Here is a 16,996-nt window from a genome sequence, read left to right on the forward strand (position 1 = left end):
AAATGGTCATAGTCAAAATATTTTAATTGAGCAAGACTTTATGGCTGCATTTATAGAGTTCCTAATGAATCATGATCCAGCAGCATTCCATCAACACTGACAGCAAAAGGCTGCAATATTATATGTGCAGAGACGTTTTCAACAAGCTAATTGATGAATAACTGTAGTAAAAACCATCTTAATGCTTTTATAAATGCACTGTGTGCAGGTTATTTAGTGTAGGAATGAACTATTTTGTGAAGCAGCGACACATTCATGCATTGTCATCATCATCAGAATTCTGTCAGTAAAGGCTGATGCCCTTTTTTTTTCTTTTTTTTTTTTAGGGCTGTGATTGAAAATGAAATCTTTCTCTCCCTGTGTGTTTGAGCCGTGGTCCAGAGTATAGAACATTTGCTGGTCTGCGCTGTGGGATACCCCTCTCAGATTACTTTGCGTCTCCCTTCATTATTCCCTTGCAGACCTCTCCTCTCCTCCCCCTCCCCTTCCTCTTTACATTCCGACTCCGAGTCCATGTGCTTTAAACAGAGTGAAAATGGGAACATCCCTCCCCTTATACATGCACACACACATGCTCATTCCTGTTGTGCACTGGCCCATATAGGACAGTGGTTAGTTTGGAGCTGATGAGGGTTTCCCATATAGATTATACACAGCATGCTACTGTGTGTCTAATCACTTTGCAAGAAGAAAGACTTGTGCCTGGACCTGTGCTGAGCTCATGGTTGAATAACACAGTGCTTGTTGGAGCCCTGAGATGAGGAGAAGAGAGGGTAAAGAGGGGGATGCCCTTTTAACACAAAGAGCTTTCCCATCAATCACCTCATCACATTTGTGGCATAGCCATTTGACACAAGCTTATTGTAGTGCCCCCTCCATTACTCTTCTTTCCTTCTGCTTTTCCCCAAAGGTTGCTGTCGCTGACACATACACACATGCACACAGGCATTCTCTGTGTTAAGGATTCAGTAGGAGGCAGCAGGCTAAGTGGCTGAGTGTGAGTGGAGCTCTTGTCATGCGCTGGTGGTATTCCCTCTGAGGAATGTGGAGGAGAGAGTTTCCCAGTCTGGATGGTGGAATCCCACTGTCGGCTCATGAATGTAAGCCTTAAGGAGTCATTGTGGTCCCATTTGATTTGTACATTTGATCAGCACACGGAAGATTTCTGCACTGGCTTCCCGTAGCTGCTCATTTTAGGTTCAAAGCCCTGACTCTTGCCTCCACTCAACTGCTCCAGCTTACCTGAACTCCCTCATCCTGGTCAACAATCCCTGTTACTCACTATGCTCTGCAAGCGAACAATGTCTTTTGGCCCCCTCAACTCACCTCAAAAGATCCCAGGCAAAACTGTTCAGCTCAGTGGAACGACCTACCCACTACTGCGCGATCCGCTGCCTCAGTCTTGCTGAAAACAGAACTCTTCCGAACCTTTCTTTGCACTTAAAAACTTTATCTAAAAAAAAAAACAAACAGAACAAACAAAACAAAAAAAAAAACGGCTCGTCCTAGAGCACTTTGCTCTGTAGTTCTTCTTCTTTGCTTAGATATTTTGGTTGTTAGTCATTGAGGGTTAAGTGAAGTCTTCTTTTCGTTTTGATCACATTGGCGACACACACACACACAGTCTTCTACATCAAATCTAAAATGTGTATTTGTTTATTTTTTAATCATTGGCATGTGATTGGAATTGGAATATTTTTCTTTAAATATTTTGGTTTTGATGTCCTTTATTGATCCATGGATGGGTATGGGAACAACTGTCCTACCCCCGCCCCTGCAATGAGATGTATTTTATGTTAATTGTTAAATATTAATCAAAACAGTATTAAAATTGCGTTTACATCATTCCTCTTTGCTGGATGTTAAACTAGACTATGAAAAAAAGTAATAATAAAAACAAAAAAACAAAAACAAAAAGCTAAATCACAGTAACACAAAAGAAAAGCACATTTGCAGTAATGTTTTTGCATGGCTGTCCTATTGTATCTCTGCACAACACAAACTTTATGCCCATTGTTTTCAGTGTCTTTGTTGGTGATTATGGCCAGGAAGGCTTACAGTATGTATGAGTCAGGTCCCTGGCTGTGTCCCTCTCCATTGTGTCACTGTTGTTGGGGCTTGACAATGATGGCCACTGTCCTTTTGAGTGAAATACATCACTGACATAGCTTTCATTCTACATGGTCCATATGCACACAGCACAGCTGGCCTCAGCATGGATTCTACAGCATCAAGTGAATTGATGCTGTAGTGCATTCATGAATAATTTTCTTGTCGTTGATCCAACACAGAGAATGTGTCTGATTTCCAGCAAAGAGGCAAAGGGAGGGAGAGTCTGTGATTTTCCTTGTTTCGTGAAGAAGTGGGCGCCTAGAAAGAAAAGGAGGGAGCTCTTCTGTTCACCGAGCGAAAGAGCAGTGTACGCCTGATGCAGGAGCAGCAGAGTCAGAGCAGCAGGACTCTGCCAGATCAAACGGGCTTCCTCTGTGGATAAGAAGCCGAGGAAGTCGGGGAGAGAGAAAAAACACAAGCAGGGGAGGGACAGAGGACAGAAAGGAGATAAGTCTTTGTAGTGTTTAGAGCTAGAGTGAACTACTGAGCAATAAATGGAACTAACAACCTTCTCATTTCACTTTGTGTCTGACTTGTGATGATCTGTCAGTGTGAGTCCGCTGAGACGAGCCTAGAACAGGTGTGGTCCACGTCTTCCTCTGGTCTGCCATGACCCCCGGACTCTCTCTGGGGACCTGCTCATAACTCTCAAGCCTACTATCAGTTGGGCCGGGGTTGTGTATATACTGTGCTTTCTCGAGAGAAAGTGGAATCACCTGGTTCTCTGCATTCATTTGACAAAAATTAGGATTGTCAGTCTTGTAATTCAGACAAACACAATGTGCTGAAGCTACTTATACACACATTTTTACAATCTTGTGTGTCTTTCTTGAACACGCATATCACAGTGCTGATTCAAAAGGTAAGTTAGCTTTGGATTTGAAATGGATCAGCTTCCTTTGGCAGCTCTAACCTCAAACAAACCCTTCCAGGAGCTGCAGATTAGATCTGTGCAACATTCAGGAGGAATTTGGACCATTAGTCTTTACAGAACTGCTTCAGCTCAGGCATATTCTTAGGGATTTCTGAGAGCACCTTTCTCTCTGAACACCATACATTTGCAGATGGTAACATAACATTAACCAGCTCCAGTCCTTCTTTTAAGCTGTTAAATGTTACTCGGGCTCCGGCTTTTTTTTTTTTTTTTTTTAACCACATTCTGTGCTGTGATTAATTTTTTCTAAGGCATGGTTTTCATCAGATGCCTCTTGTAAATAGCGAACTCAAAGTTGTGACAGTGTTTATAAGTCCAACTATTTCTAACCCACACCTCTGATCTCCAGTAAGTTTTTCTTAATGTCATTAACCTGGGAGTTCACATACATTTCCCAACCTACACTGTGAGTGTTTAAATTAAGTGCTCAGTGCTTTTCCTCTTAAGTGTCGCCGTTAGTGCTGGAGCCAGTCCCAGTTTTTACTAGGCCAGAGGCAGCCTACACACTAGACAGGTCGCCAGTCCATCACAGGGCCAACCTACAGAGACACACAACCATTCACACTCACACTTATGGACAATTCAGATTCACCAATTAACCCAAACTGAGCATATTTCAAGACAAAGCGTTCGCTAACTTGTTTTTGTTACTGTATTTGCCTGATAGCACGACATATGTGTGCGTTTCTGATACAGTGTGTGCTTCCTTTTCTCTCCCTCCAACTTCTGAGGCAGCATCAATAATTCAGCAACACATTGTACAACACAACATTATTCGCAGCATTGCTGCTTCTCTTCCCTCCTTTCTCCAGATTCCTCACTATTCTATCTGTCTCCTGGTAGACTGTTTTCATGCCCTCATTTTGTTTCTTCTACCCCCTCCCCCAGTTCGTGCAGTAGTGCCCACTTTGTGTCTCTGTCAGATTTCCACTACTAGATCTGAGAATCTGTCAAACTTCTCATTTTCTGGCATTTAATAGGAACTATTTTACTTTTTTTCTTCCTCCTGTTTTCCAGCTTCTCTTGCTTTAGATATTTTTTCCTCCTGTCAGGGATTTCATTCCTGATACGTCTGTGTCGACCCTCCCTTCTTTTTTCCTCTCTCCCTTTCTTTTTATATCTTGTTGAGGTTGTTTTGATGGGCCGGAGGGGAGTCCGTGGAGGGGAGCTAGGAGGAAAGGGTGTGGCTGCCCACACTGCAGCACTCTATTGTGTTGCACTGATTCTGACACGTCCTCTTTCTGATACACACATAACATCACACACAAAATAGGACACACATGTTGTGTAGAGTCGTCAACCCCGTGTTCCACTCTCTACTCCTTGGAGAGGTGTATTGTCTTTGTATCTGGGCAGTCCATTCCTGAGTACAGCTAGTACAGATTTGTTTTCCATCATGTGTCTGAGGCTCATAAGACTCCAGGCTGTCGTGATGTCAAAGAGCAGAGATCATGTTTTCCACTTGCCTATAGATGGACATGGAGATAGGCTGGGGTCTTATTGTCTAGTACTGACCTAAACACAGGTGATGGACCCCCTGTGGGTTCACAATGTATGTATGAATTGGCCATGGAGAGATCTGGGCAGTAGGACCGCCGCAGGTCAGGACACTAGAATTTTTAAACCAAAAGTCTGATATGTCTAAAAGTTTGTCTCAGTTTCGACCGTCTTTTACTGAGAGGTCAAAGTATAGCCACTCTCTATGCAGCGTCCTGCTCATTCCAACACATAGTGAAGACTGAGGATTGAAGACAGGCTTCCTGAGTTCAAAACATCTTAATCAACTGACTCACTGGTTGTGACTTAAATAAATACAAGTAGCTGCATGGGTGTGGTTGCAGGTACGAGTGAAAAAGTGAAATATAAACAAGGAAGTCCTGTTTGAATAATATGTGCATAAGTTTGAGGGCTGCCAAAAACACTCCTCAGCAGGTTTTACACCTTTGAGGCAAGATTTTACAAATCCCGAAATCAGTCACAGCAGTAACTGTTTTCTTCTCTTATAATAGTCCTGCAGTTTGTTACTAAATGATAATGCTCAAATCGGAGCCAGACTCATCAGCATTTGAGCTCTTGCATTTTCCTGATGAAGGCTGCTGTTGTGACACCCCCATTGTGCCAACACGGTGCTGTTCAGTTGAAAACAGAAGCCGTTTCTATTGTAGGTTAGCCTAGCTGTCAGTTGGCTCAGTCTGTGGCATATTAGTGCTCTCCTGGTGTGCAGCCAGACATATACTGTAGATAGCCTTTCCTTTACTGAAAGATGCTTGTTATGACCCACTGGATGATCATATTTGAGCTATTGGCACAATCATGTGATTGGTATGTTATGCCTGCTAAGTAGCCAGTTAAGTGTGAGAAAGCCCAACAATAGCATGTATGTGTGTTTCAGCAGAACAGCAGCTGTGTTCATTGTGTATCAGGCCGACCTCAGGTGGGCATTCTTCATTCTGCAGTGTTTTCCATAGCAAATTCTCAAAGCATCCTATCAGTCGGACTTCAGTTCAGCAAAATCTGGGAGAGGTGGATTATATTGGTTGATGCCTCCTTCTGACTTAAGTGAAGTTTGTGCTTGGAAGATTTGCTTAGGGCTTACTTAAATGTTACTTGAGTGTTATTTGAGTCTGCACTGCAGAATCACGCAGCCTGCAACACTTTGCTATATACGGACGGGGAGTTTTATTTGGGGAGTGAGCTCAACCTGACCCTGATTTGCCCTGCTGCAGGGAGATGTAGTGCCATACATCCCAACCACTCAGTGAGTGTTTGTCAAATCACACACCTGCCTCACAGGAGTCTCCAGTGCTCACGACGCAACAATCTCCATCAGTTGCCTCCTTACAAATTCATTAAGTGGAACTAAAATCACGCGAAAGCAGCTGTAACTGTTTTATCTGAAAGCAAAAACATGAGCACTCCAGACTCCCTTGTCTGGTTTTGCATATTTTACTGGCTCCAGGCCGTCACAAAATACTGAAGTGTGAAATGTGCCCTGTTTTTTATATGACTGGTTCAAGTTCCAGGCCTTGAGCACTTTTTCCTCTCAGTGATGTCAGGCTTCTCAGTGGACAGCTAATCTGTGTAATAACCTAATGAAGTCTAAAACTGTGTGTCAGTGCTGCAGCTCATCCTGTTAGAGGAATTACACATTTAATGTAAAACCCCGAGTCACAAATTGCGTCAACATCATTGTGCTTCTTCAAATGCTCAAAACAAAACCAGCCAAGTTTGAAACGAATATTACTGATGTTACTTTATTTACCAAGATATGCCTTCTATGCATAACTTAGACAAACCTAAAACAGGGTGAGCGATGAGTCCATACGTGTAGCTTGTCGACGCAGATTAGTGTAGTCTGTTTCACTCTCATGTTAAGCCTCTTCTGTAAGCTCATCTTCCCAATTTTCTACTGCTATGTCTAGAAGCTCAAAATATTCATTAAGCTGCTAAGCTCTAATGAAAGAGACTGAATAGAAAGTGGGTTTAACCTCATAGTGCGGTGAAACTGAAGAATGACCCGAGTCCTAATTCAGACCTCTTTTACACCAAGCACCCATACGTATCTCATGTAGACTCGACTACATGAAACCCGATGATGTCTGTGGTGATTCTGAGAGGCCACGTTAGATCTGAACTGCTCTCACGACGTGCAGATACTCACTGCCGCTAGTGTTTTTGAAAGTGAAAGAGACTGAAACAGGAGTCTATGGTATTAAGTTACCCACAAACGGAACCAGTAGAACAAGTACATTTATTTTCCGTCTGTCATAAGTTTGTTTTGTAAGCCTTTATGTGCAATTGGATGATGCAGGCCATTGTGTGTCTTCACATGGCAACAATAAAATAATCCAGGTAATGAGTTGAACCTTCTCTTTATTGTTGTAGTCATTTCATTGAATACACCAGTTTGGAGATAAATACTTTTAAGTGACAGTTGTCCAGATTTATATGTCCACAGTTTATGAAGGGAAATTAGGGTCAGTTTTTGTTTACCAGTAGTAAAATGCAGTTTAAATCGGCCAGTTAATCATCCCTCCATATTTCTTCTCCATGACTAGGGGATAGCACTTTTGCTTTGATGCTTTGGCACTACATTAAAGAAGAAAAAGAATTGAAGAAAACAGAAAATAGCAAGAAAAGCTTTGTTTGTCTTTTCTTTCTCCCCCTTGTTGGCGTACCTCAGGAGAGAAAAGTTGTTTTGTTGTCATTAAAGGGGACCTAAATGTAAAACCAGCTAAAGAATGAACAATGCTGCAGAGAGACGGGATGAGAGGAGCAAAGTGAGTCTTTTTCTCATCCAGGTCTCTGGAGTTTTTGTGCAACTGTTCAACTAAATTCAGTTGTGGTGGTTTGTTGTGCTGAGGTGTTGAGTTGTCCTCCTCACTGGGAGCCTCTCGATGCTGCTAAGCCCAGTTTCTCCCTCTTATTTCCTCCAGTGTCTCTGCAGCGCTCAGACAAATGCCTGGGTGGATATGTGAGCGAGTGGAAGTAAGGAGGAGTTCAACTAGCTTGCTGAGTGTGATCTTCACTGTGGGATAAAATCTACAAGTAAACAGTATAGTAATCCTGAAATCAGTCATGGTACAGTATATATTGTACCGCAATGCTACATTCTCCACAGGGTGGGAGGCAGGTAGGGTGGGGTTCTGATTGTAGCTGTTCCTCACATACGCAGGTTTTGGTTTCTGTATGAGCTGTGACAGACTACCGCCTCATTGAAATGGTGGCCATATTTCACCGGTCACCCTGTTGACAAGCCCAGGCCCAGTTCTATGAGCTGTGTCTCTGCAGGAGTCATTATGCTGCAAGGCTGGTTCTCCTTAGTGTGCAAATGCACACATACATGCACATGTACAGACATTAGCAGGCGAGAATGAGTTAAATCTCTGGAGCAGCGGGTTGGAGGAAAGGGTGAAACAGAGGCAGAAAAGGGGAGGGGGGATGTGATTGCAGTTGCTGCATAGGTTGATCCTGAGTCAGCGTTTTCAGCTTTTAGTGATGACACGATGGGAGCCAAACACGATTCCTCTCTGACTCACACACTGTTCTCTAATTATTGCGCACAGATTTTACCTACAATATAACCCTTTCTTTAATAGCTTGTGTTTCTTCAGGTATGTACAGTATAAAGTGGCATGAAAAAGTATGTGAACCTTTTGGAATATCTTGGTTTTCCTGCATTAATTTGTCATAAAATGGGATCTGCTCTTCATCTAACTCTATTAAGTGAGAGTATTAACAAATATCATGTGCCTTAAACGATAACACAAAGAAAATTGCACCTTATAGTGCATGTGGAAAAAAAATTGTGAACCCTTAGAATAATAACCCCAAAAAAACCAATTAGGGTCAGGTGTTAGCATAAGTTAAGAAAAATAGTTTGGAGGTGTGGACCAGAGCAACTTGGACTGACTTTTGCGTTTGCGCCGCAGAAAAAGAATATGCTTATGTGACCATATTTTTTGTTTAATCACTACGAGGAATTTATGGTTGTTAATGCAGAAAACCATGACATTTCAAAAGGTTCACATACTTTTTCTTTCCAATGTATGTGGTGTTTGCATTTAGGGCTGCAACCAATTAATATTTTTCCTATTGACTGATGGTCATGTTTTTGTCTTTCAGTAAATTAATTAATCATTTGGTCATTTAAATCAGAATATAATAACAGCTGTCACTGTTTCCACGTATAGTGAGTGACAGGAAACGGGGAACAGCAGGTATGCAGGTAATCACTGCAACACTGCAGCCAGCTAATATGTGATAATTTGCTTCAATCATTAATAAGCTAGTTGTCAAGATTGTTAATAATTTCTTTGTTGCTTCTCTAATCTGTCCGTTGCTTTGTTGTTTTAGCACTAAAAGACTTATTATGGAGGTACCTTTAATCTTCAACAAGAAGACTGTGTCAGCAGATGCTGAAGTGGGCTAGAGCTGCTGCGTTCTCTCCTCTTGCTGCATCATTATACATGTATCTTGTGCACATGCCTCATAAAGTCTCCCCTCGGCCCTCTCCACCTCCATCTGGGTAGAAGGTTGTAGCTGACAGCGGTGACAGATGTGACCTCGAGGTGGATGCGTTGATCGAATCTCATGTTATCGGCTTTCGACGTTATCGCCGCTCTTTTCTTCTAGTCGTGATGTCTTCCACTCAGATAAGGATCGGCAGCCACCAGCACATGCAGCCTTTACCCTTGCAGTGTATAGATGCCTGCCAATGCCTCTCAACTCTCCCTACACCCCCTATCTCCATCTTTGTCGTTTTCCTGCAGCCATTTTCAGCATGGCGCTGATGTCTCTTGGAATGCAGTGATAAGAATTTGCTGTGTTAGGACATACGTGTGTGTGTGTGTGTGTGTGTGTGTGTGTACACAGTTTGCTCTGTGACAGAGGCTCTCATTCACACCTGCTGTACTAAATGGTGGCTATTACACGTTTTGTTAGGCCTCACAGGGCTGGTGCTTCCCTCAGGGGGTTTTTCGTGCATAAATCAATTCCCTTGAAGTCTCTATGAATCATTGCTGCTGACCAATCTAATTCTAACACAAGTGTCAGAAAGATGAAGAAAAATGAGAAGGCATGACGTTTTGATCTTGAAGTAGGAAGTCTTTACACAGCGTCACTCATTCACTGGAATTATGACAAGTGTCAACCAGCTAATAAAGATGGGAAGTAAAGGTTACCCACCCAGTGATGTAAAGGTCTGCACATGGTAGTCCACGCCCATTCATCGCTCGTTGGATCTTGGATGATTATTTTAATGCTTGATGCTTAAAGAGAGTGCTGTCCGAGGCTGTCGAGGTTGATTTAACATACTTCACACACCAACAGACAGACCACTCGCGCAGGCAGACACACTCAGCGGGCTCCTTCCCATGCTTGTGTTGTGGATTAGTCAAATCCCCTGACTGGCTGCTAAGCTGATTAAGGCGGGTGTTATGCACTGGCCATTTGGAAACACAGGAAAGAGTATACACACGCGCACGCACACACACACACACACACACACACACACACACACACACACACACACACACACACAGTGGGACAGCTCAGCTTAATATTGTCTCTCCTGCTGGCCCAGGATGGTATAATATGTGTGTGCGTTTTTGTCTCATACCAGTCCATACCTCCTTAGACAGATGGCATAGATGGGTATACAGTCATGATTTGCATCCCTACGGCAAATTGAGTGTGTGCGTGTGTGTGAGAGAGATCGAAAGATGAAGAGAGAGGGAGAGATGAGAGAGACGTGAAGAGAGAAAGATGAGAGAAAGAGACATAAAGAGAGAAAGATGAGAGAGAGAGAGAGATACATGAAGGCTGTTGGAACAGACTGAGGCCCAGATGGCTGTGTCCAGCAGAGACAGGAAATAGAGGTGACACCAGGTGGATGGTACTCTTGAGGGTGAACTCTGTGACAGAGTTCACACATGCACAATTTAGCCTAGAGGCTAAAAATTCAGGAAGGTCTGCCTAAGATTAAGTAAGATCATGAAATGCAAGGTTTAGTGCTACTGTAGTGTATAGATTATTTTGATAGACTGAAAATTAACAACAATTTTTATATAATCTATATATATTAACTGCTTAAGTCATTTTTGAAGCAATTGTACAAAATATTGTATTACAATTGCAGATTTTTCTTTTTTTTTTTATATCAAAATAAATTTACTGTTTAACAGCAATTGGAAAAACAATCAATGAAGCATAGAGAGATGAATCAATACTGAAAGTCATTTCTAGCTGCATCTGCAATCTTATTTGAAGTCCCCCCATCTATACCCCAGTCTCTACATCTGTGTGAAATGCTTCCCCTCCCCCAGCATACACTCTTCCAGCTTCTTTTCCAGACTGGGTTAGTAGAGCAGACAGAGGTTGTAAATGGGGAAGGAGCTAGTTAACTTTTGATAAGCAGACTAATTCATTATGTATAAACACCCCAGCCCCCAATCTACAACCCTTCCAAATCCTGTGTGCCACCATATGAGAGCAATCGGAGCATGTGAATTTTGCAAAGCGAGCCTGATATCAGGAGGGGCCAGGGAGGGAAGGGGGGGGGGTAGATGTCCTTTATCAATAGTCAGAGCTGAAACTGGCAGCTGTATTGTTGGAGGTATTTTCCACCACTTGGTTGACGTGGGAGATTGAACCCCTCCAGTAGCTTTGCGACCCCTGACCCCTGATCTTTGCTCTGAGCTCACGCAATGCAGGGAACCCTGACGAGAGCCCACATGGCTCAGACTCTGGGCCGCAGATGCATTCCTCCCTCTTTCCTGTTGCTGTGCTCCTCCAGCTGGAGGTAAAGCATCTCGCTGGCTAGTAAAGGGTTAATGACTTCCTGATCTGACCAGAGAGGTGTGGAGCAGTGCAGAGGAATGTACCCTTGCTGAGTACTACCCCCTATGATTACTCCATCCCTCCCTCCCTCCCTGTCACCTCTTTTTCTTTCTCCTCTCCCCCAGCCGCGTTCTCTGGCTGCTCCCCCACCATGACGGGTGCACATGAAAAAGCGATGGTGGTTCCCACCAACATGTGGCTAAAATGTACGGGGGAGGTGAGATAGATTCATAGGCTCAGTTATAGTTTATCACTAAGAGAAAAACGCTCATGTTAATCTTTCATTACCATTAGCCCTCCCTGGTCAAAAAAGGTGGAACACTTTAGTATTTCTTGGCCCGCTTTTTGCTTTGATTACAGCACACACCAGCCGTGGCATCGTTTTCATTGAAGCTTATGCAGCGACCCCACATTTTTTCTGTTTTTTCAGTTGTATTAATTTCTCACCAAGATCTTGTAATGATGGCGGCATTAGATCGCTGCTTAAAGTCTTCCCCAGCACATCCCAAAGATTTTCAGTGGGATTAAGGTCTGGACTAAAATGTCTCATGCTCCCTGAACCATTATTTTACAATTTGAACCTAATTAATCATGGCGTTGTCATCTTGGAATATGCCTGTACCATCAGGGAGGAAAAAAATCCATTAATGGAAAAAAATGGTCATTCAGTACATTGTACATCCAGGTAGTCAGCTGACCTCATTGTGTTTTCAGCTGAAACATATTAATCACTGCAGTAATTATTCAATGGAAGGCTCTCACCACTTAGCTTAGTGAAATCCAGGTGGTGACTTTTGGCCAGGCAGTAATGTAATGTGCCATGCAGCTCTTTGCACAGACTTTTTTAGTATTGCTTGTATAGTTGCAATGTCTCTTGCTTCACGTCTAGTCTCCTTATTTATTAAAATCACACATTGTCTTTATATTAAAAACTGCAACAAGAGCAATATTATTTTTTTATGTCTTTAAAAGCAGCCTGCGCCTTATTCGTCAAACTCTCTTCATTCATTGATAATACAATTTTTACAAATAATAATAATTTCCTGAAACTCTTGTGGCTTTTTGTGTTTCTTTCATAATCCACTGTTGCTATATCTGGGTCATCAGTAGTTGAATTGGCACTTGTGGAGTGTTTGTTTTTGTATGTGACTGTTTGGTTTTGTGCTTGGCTGAACGCATCCTTCAGAAGTGAACTTATAAGGTGCCAGAGAAACACCACCAACTTTTATTCTTACCCTAAAATCACCTTTATTTATGCATTTCTGCTGTTTGCCTGCCTCTCCCCTGCCCTCTGCCACGCGGAGCAGGTCTGCCATGGTTTGGCTTCAGCAGAGTTTTCCAAGTCTAAAACACACCAAGCTTGTTAACTGGCCTCTTTTAAGGCGACACTGCTCTTTCTAAAGGTTTCAAGTCCTGGATGAGAAAGCAAACGCCTGTATAAGTTGTAGTGTGTGTGAATGTCCGTGTCTGTGTGTTTGTTTTCAGAGGAAAGGCCCACACCAGCGGAAAAGACATTGGCTTGAATCTTTCCATTCCTGCAATAGTTTTCCCTCCAACACTTACTGTACTGTAATTCTATCTTTTCCTCTACTCCCCTTCTCACTCGTGTGTGTGTGTGTGTGTGTGTGTGTGTGTGTGTGTGTGTGTGTGTGTGTGTGTGTGTGTGTGTGTGTGTGTGTGTGTGTGTGTGTGTGTGTGTGTGTGTGTGTGTGTGTGTGCGTGCGTGTGCGCGTGCATGCATATGTATAGTGAAGCATTATTAGGCGGGCATGTCTGGAACTAATAGATTCCACCCTGCTGAAGAGTCGTATTAGGAAATACTACCTGCAACCTGAGGCTTCAGACTACCGAAATCAGCTCTCTCTCCCGTTCTCTTTCGCTCTCTCACCCCCACACACACACACACACACACACACACAAACTCCTCACCTCCTTCAACCTAGCAACCCCCTGGTCCCAGTCTTTTTCTCTTCTCTTCTTCTGCCCTCTTTCAGGTTTGGATGGTGATATTGATCAACTCTACAGCTGGCTGTTTTTTCTTCAGGCCTTTTCATTTGGAGAAAAAGACACACACACACACACCTCAGTCCAGCCCCCGTCTGTCCCCGCTCTCACACACACACACACACACACACACACTCAGGTTTCCTGTAGTTGTTTTAGTATGACCCTCCCTCCCGTGTGCTCCTTACTGGCAACAAACTGGTTCGACTGACTTCCTGTCTCCCCGTCCTCTCTTCCTGTGTGTACTGGGATGAATGGATTTATTATTCACAGTGACGCAGTGCCCCCCACTTACTCACCCTTTACACTGCTTTCTTTTCTTTCTCCTTTTCTCTGTTTTTTTCATTCTTCCGAGGACAATAGTATGAGCTCACTGTGGTACAACTCAAAGCCATTTCCAACCCCCTTCTGCTCCCCCTCCTCTTCTCCACTGCTCTGTACTGCAGTATCAGTGCCTGGAGCAACAAAGACCAGGCCTTACTGCATAAACATAATGTGCACGTGTACTTACATGCACGCACAAAAGCACAAACAGAACAAGAAGAATGGGGAATATTGTACCTTGCTGATAGCTGGATCTCCTAGTAGGGTGTCTTGAATTCAGATTCAGTCAGAACTGGTTAGCTATTGCTATTTGTTATCATAACATAACTTCTAATTGCTGAGATCTGGGAATCCTGCATTATCAGGACAATATGAAGCAGGACAGTGGTCAGACATTGAGACAGGTTTACAGTTCAGACTTGTCATCTAGGCCACTCCAAGGAAGTTTGACAACATTGTAGCAGGATGCAAACAGAATTTTAGACTCTATGATGAGATGTTTCTTACTAAACTACACCTTGGAAATCATAGTTAACTTCTGACCTTACATTAATATGCACACAAAACTTGTCCTAGTGACTTTTTGTCAAAGAATAGTTTATCTTTTGTATTAATGATGGAAGTATTTAGCTGTGAGTCGTTTAGCATTTATCATGGAGAAAATGAGTATGACTTTACTTTGAGCAGAGTTTCATGGTTAATAGGAAGAGTGGCCAAAACTATAAAAATAAAACTTAGGTTACAATAAATGATAGTTAAAATTAACTGAGGTATTGTCTGAGTATATTAAAGTGATTTTATTGTTCTTCTGGTGTATTTTTCTGTATCCTCTGTCATTCTCTCTCCAGTCAGTTCAGGCTTTGTCTCAAACACTCGTCACATCCACTTGTAAACAGTTGCCATGTGTGTAGATGTGTGTTTAGGTGTGTGTCTCAAAATGCCCAGTCCAGTAATAGAGGAGGACAGATCTGGGGTGGGGCTTCCAGGAGCAGGTTGGATAGCTGCCGTCAGAACAGCTCAGTGTGACAGCTTGAACTTGTGGTGTATTGCTGTGTGTTCTGTAAGTGTGTGTGTGCTGTACCCATAGCCCAGGGTGATTCCAGGTATAATGAGTGCTTGCAGCAGTATGTGTGTGGCTCCTGTATCTAGGCCAGCTCAGAAAAGCATCCAGGGCAACCGTCATTTTTCTCAGGTCCCAACAAAACAGCCTAAGGCTGGTGGCATGCCGGCTGCTAAAACTAACTTTAGCCACAAAAGGTAATGCAAGAAAAACATGACTTTTGTGTTGCACAGTGTGCTTGCCAAAATGAAACTCAACTATTATGTGACAGGCTGGTTTGTTTTTGGCAGTGTTTCTATTTATTTTTCTAGTTTTATTGTCTTCTGAGTATCCTTCCACACATTTGTATGCAACAACATGTCCAACTCTGGTTTTATTTGAGGTACAGTCCAGACCAGCTGCCTTCAGCCACAGCCCACTGCAAAATTAACAGTAGCCGCCGGCCATGGTGGCCATGTCATCTCCATCCTTCCTCTTTGTCTGTTTTTGTCTTTCTCTGGGTTGGAATAAGCAAACTAATCAATAATGAACGATGGGGAGGGAAAGATTTGACTGTCTATGTTAGAGACACCAACAAAGCCTATAACAAGAAAAGACTCCTCGCATTAATGCCACTTATGCTAGTTTGAGAGTTCCTATGGAGAGACACACATTCAGACACTGACTTAATTATTCACACAATGCCAGTCCCTCACCTACACTAAAGAGACCCAAAACAAGCCAACATGTCAGTTGCAATATCATCAGCAAACTCAAGATCTGGAAAAATATTACAGTGATTTGAAATCCTGATCATGGTGTAGTGGTACTGGCAAGCAATGTGAAAAGTGAATGGACAAGACACGTGCAGACAGAGCCAGACAGCCCTTAGCAGACAGGGACAGACAAGGGAGGCAGTGGAGGAGGTGGGAGGGAAAAAAAGGAGAGGGTAGCATCAGTAAAGTAGAATCCCAGAGCCAGATTGCAAGATCTGCTCTGATCTGCCTGGAAAATGTGACTGGGCTGTCTGGAGGGGGTGGAGACATCACATTCCAGTTCACCTCTCTTTTCTCAGTTGTGACCATTGCAGCGGGACAAGACTGAAAGGAAGACCTGCAACTTTGCTATCTGATGGCTTCTCTCCTCTTTCTTTTTGCATAAAAACAAGAGATTTAGTTTTACAGCATGCATCAAGTGTGGGAGCTCAGGGGTCAGAGCTAAGAACTGTCCAATGGAAGAAGGTCATGTGGTCTGATGAGTCCAAATTTACTCTGTTCCAGAGTGATGGGCACAGCAGGGTAAGAAGAGAGGCGGGTGAAGTGATGCACCCATCATACTTAGTACCTACTGTACAAGCCTGTGGGGGCAGTGCCATGACCTGGGGTTGCTGCAGTTGTTAAGGTCTAGGTTTAGCAACATTATGTTTACTTCCCTGACGGTACGGGCATATTCCAAGATGACAATGCCAGGATTCATTAGGCTCAAATAGTGAAGGAATGGTTCAGGGGGCATGACGCATCATTTTCACACATGGATTGGCCACCACAGAGTCCAGACCTTAACCTCACTGAGAATCCTTGGGATGTGCTGGAGAAGACTTTGTGATGCGCTCCAACTCTCCCATCATCAATACAAGATCTAGAGATTAGTGTTGTGACATTGCAGAAATCAAAAGTATGATAAAAACACAAAATGATGCTACAACGAATGTGTGCCGTAATCAAAGCTAAAGGCGGAACTTTTTTCTTTTTTGGACGGGCAGTGTATTTTCTAAATGGTGCATGATGTGAGAATCACTAATGTGACTAATGTAATGAGCCTAAGAGGGGTTTCAGGGCTTAGGGTATGTCCGAGCTATTAAATTAATTTTACCCACATTAAACCTGCTTTCGAAACATTGAGGTCACATGGGAATGGTGTCACTTATCCTTATCCACTTATCTCTCACCCCTCAACCCCTCCATGCTGATAACCTTATGTTTACCATTATCCTTATGGATGGGAGCGCTTGTTTTCAGTTGAGGTGTTTGTGCATGTGTTGTGTGTTGTTGTCTCGGGTCATCTAATTACAAGGCTGACATCTTGAGGGTTTTCGCAGCCTGCAGAGGCGGGAAACTGACTCACTCCCCTTACTGACAGTGCTGCGTGATGAGGAAATTACACACAAACACACACATGCACAGACCACAAGACAATAACCTATGTCAAAGCAAATATTTACACCAGGTCATTAGCAGAGACAC

The 16,996-nt window shown here is 43.1% G+C and overlaps 1 protein-coding gene across 3 annotated transcripts in view; it reads left to right on the forward strand.

Annotated features, from left to right (window-relative positions):
* Positions 1-16,996, forward strand: part of srgap2 (SLIT-ROBO Rho GTPase activating protein 2) — a 47,373-nt gene that overhangs the window by 10,310 nt on the left and 20,067 nt on the right. The window lies entirely within an intron of this gene.

This window comes from Anabas testudineus, chromosome 5 (assembly GCF_900324465.2).
Source record: "Anabas testudineus chromosome 5, fAnaTes1.2, whole genome shotgun sequence".
Classification (NCBI taxonomy): Eukaryota; Metazoa; Chordata; class Actinopteri; order Anabantiformes; family Anabantidae; genus Anabas; species Anabas testudineus.